The 3,654-nt window shown below is 44.2% G+C and overlaps 1 long non-coding RNA gene across 1 annotated transcript; it reads right to left on the bottom strand.

The window, feature by feature from the left end:
* Window positions 1–1,635: 1,635 nt before the first annotated feature.
* Window positions 1,636–3,654, bottom strand: LOC309379930. The gene is made up of 2 exons (XR_014172687.1): window positions 2,010–3,654; window positions 1,636–1,798 (listed from the first exon to the last, which is right to left on the bottom strand). It is a non-coding gene; the product is annotated as an uncharacterized lncRNA (long non-coding RNA).

Here is a 3,654-nt window from a genome sequence, read left to right as displayed (position 1 = left end):
CTCCGCTGCCAAGATGGTGGCTTGGGAGGGAGACTCTTTCAGGCCAAGTGTACTTAGTGCCCGTGGATTAGGACCACGCCTAGAGTCAGCCCATTCACCCCTATACCTCCGTAATGCCGGCTCAGACTGGCAGTGGCTCGCCAGGATTATCAGACAAGCGTGTTTCCCCCCCCCCCCAGCCCTGTCTGGCGATGCTGGGACTCGAACCTGGGGCCTTCCGCATGCACAGCCCTTCTTCCCTGTCTGGGAATCCAGCCCTAGATAAGAAAGATGCAGGTCTGTGGCCATTTTCTGGAAGCAGGGCTGGCTTGGCTCAAGAAAGAGGCAGTGCAGTGTAGTGGTTAGCGTGTCAGACTAACCACAGACTGGGAGTCCCGAGTTCAAATCCACCCTGGGTGATCTTGGGCCGCTCACTGCCTCTCAGCCTAATCTTCCCTCACAGGGTTGTTGTGAGGATGCAAGGGGGGAATGGAACCATGTACACCACCTTGAGATATAAATGTGATTAAATTTGTTGGTGCCAGTTTAAACTTGCTTCCAATTCCTGCATTGAATCGCCCTTGGGGGCATCAGATGGTTTATGAGATACAGGGCATTAGCTTAAGGCCAGCCCAGGCTGGACTTCATGAGGATCAAGAATAGTCCAAAGAGAACCTGGAGGATTCTATTGCAGTCGCCCGATTGTTCCTGTTATTTGTGAAGAATATTTGCGCACCATTGAGGGTAGAAGTTAAATGACTGGGGAAGGGGAGACCACTGTGTTCATGCGCACAGGGAGGAAGAGGGAGTGGGGATACAAGTGTAAGACGTCCCATAATAAAGTTGGCTTCCCTGGTTTGATTACAGACATCCATGGGACTCACAACTTGGAAAGTATTAGGATTGTTCCACTGGATTGCATAGCATTGCTGCTAGCACGTAATTGCAGCCCTGGAGCAGTGCCACAAAGATGCACAAGGGACACTGATGCAGCTGTGGAAGCATTTATGGAGAAAAGAGAATTACCCTGCACTATGTACTCAAAGTTAAGGTAAAGGTAAAGGGACCCCTGACCATTAGGTCCAATCGTGACCGACTCTGGGGTTGCGGCGCTCATCTTGCTTTATTGGCCGAGGGAGCCAACGTACAGCTTCTAGGTCATGTGGCTAAGCCACTTCTGGCAAACCAGAGCAGCACACGGAAATGCCGTTTACCTTCCCTCTGGAGTGGTACCTATTTATCTACTTGCACTTTGAGGTGCTTTCGAACTGCTAGTTTGGCAGGAGCAGGGACCGAGCAACGGGAGCTCACCCCGTCACGGGAATTCAAACCACTGACCTTCTGATCGGCAAGTCCTAGGCTCTGTGGTTTAACCCACAGCGCCACCCACATCCCTTAATATGGCTTAAATTATGATCAAATAATTGATATGGACATGGATTCTCACATTATGACCCAATCAACCAGTCTCGTTATTATGGTCAATGACCAGTATTCACACATTATTTAAAGCACAAAAGAACCACCCATACCCATTTGTGTGTTCAAAGGCCCTTTCCACAGTTGAAAGTAACCACTTACCGTATTTCTTTTGGCCACTGTTACAGCTAATCAAACAGGTTGGGCCAGTTTAGGAAGCATTACCAAAAAAATAAGTAGTGAATAGCATTTAATCAAATGATGGTTTAACAAACAAATGACTACACGAAGCACAAGCAACAATAGCTCTATCATATCACTCTGTTTGCTTTACAAATAAACAAAAACAGTATCTTGTCTACTGTTAAGAGTTCAGCATTCTTAAATATACAGTTGGTACCTCAGGTTACAGATGCTTCAAGTTACAGACTCCACTAACCCAGAAATAGAACCTCGGGTTAAGAACTTTGCTTCAGGATGAGAACAGAAATTGTGTGGCTGCAGCGGGAGACCCTAATAGCTAAAGTGGTACCTGAGGTTAAGAACAGTTTCAGGTTAAGAATGACCCTCCAGAACGAATTAAGTTCTTAACCCGAGGTACCACTGTATACTGAAGTTCTGCACCATAAATTAGTATTACTCCATGTCAAACTTTTCATCTGGAAGCAAGTTATAAAAATATTCCTGGTCACATAGATGGTGATGCATGGGAAACATCAATCTCAATAGGAGTATCTCCTGCCTTGAGCAACTTAACTAGCAGTAAGTGTATGATTCTTAGTCATTCCATTTACAATTAATTTACTTTTCTCCTTCCTACTCCATCTCAGTTTATCTTTATTAAATCTCACTCCTGTTTTTCTATACTTCTGATTTCTATGAAACATTTCTGAAGCCATTTGGACAAGACTGAATTTCTATCACAAAAGACTTAGCACTCTAATAAAGAATCCTATCGGATTTATAAGCATCCCTTTCAAGCAGAGGCTATTCAATTAGGTATCTTAGGGGGTCAATCAAGCAACCTATTAGTATGGTTAGGACAGGGCTGGAGAACCTGTGGCCCTCTGAGGTTACTGAACTCCAACTCCCATCAGCCCCAGATAGCATAGCCAAGGATCAGGAATGTTGGGAGCTGTGGCCCCAAAACATTTGGAGGGTCCAAGTTTCCCCATTCCTAAGCTGGGACTTTGAAAATCAAAGTAGTGAAACCGACATCATGCATCTCTATATAAATTACTGGAAACAGACATGCCTCTTGAAGTAATGCAACTTTTTTATTTTTAAAAGGCTGCACTTTTCTCTAAAAACGTATGTAGTAGATAAAATTAGTAGCAGTTGTGGTTCAAAAAAAAAAACCAGGCCACTCTAGTTTATTATCTTTATGCAAATTATGGATCTTCATGACAGGTATCTTTTCAGACAGTGCAAGCAGTACGAGATAAATGTATGACTTTAACAAGGACCCCTAGTGATTGTTGGAAAGTAAGGTTATCATCACATTCCTCCCACCCACCGCCCATCTTGTTTCAGCAGTACACGGGAACCAAAATGGCCTGCTTGCAATTGCGCTCTTAGCTCTCCATTCCACCAACTAAAATTAGCCCCCATTGAGAAAGCAGCTAAAGTTTTGGTGGTCGATTCATCTGACGATTGCACCTATGAAAGCTTACAGGCCTCCAGGAAAAAAATGATACTTTCGCAAAATAAAACATCGTGTTTTTAAATACGTTTCTCTGCAAGAAAACCTCGTATTAAGTTTTAAGATTGTGTGTTTTGTAACTGTCATTAAGCTGTAGTACTGGAACAGCTAGTCCTGGTGCATTCACAGCCAGCATGCAGAGTCCATACACAAGCTTTCCCAGTGACCCTGGAAGCATCTTGGATTTCCTTCTCTCACTGAAACTGCTTGGGTTGTATTTCACAACCATCTCTCTGCGTTACTGCACAATGGAGTGGGGGGGGGGGAGAGAGAAGAGACTACACCACCCCTAACGAAACCAGTCATCTTTCTCCATGTTTCACTGCAAAGTCATAATTTTTAGAAGTTTGAAGGTTTCCTATGACAAGAATATAACGTTGTTGTGACCCAGGACTCGAGATTCATCTGGAGTCCACCTCATCTCATAGTTGTGCTAAGAATAACTCACCTTGAAACAGGCAATTAGGCTATGTGTTAACTATATCAGGTTACTAGCACCAGAAGGCAAGGTTTCAGACTTACCTGTGAGCCTTCTGTTTCTGCAGAAGTAGCTT

Source organism: Podarcis melisellensis, assembly GCF_964234715.1.
Source record: "Podarcis melisellensis genome assembly, chromosome: 11".
Taxonomy (NCBI): domain Eukaryota; kingdom Metazoa; phylum Chordata; class Lepidosauria; order Squamata; family Lacertidae; genus Podarcis; species Podarcis melisellensis.
The sequence above is the reverse complement of the archived record's forward strand: the minus strand, read 5'-3'. Positions and strand labels throughout refer to the sequence as shown.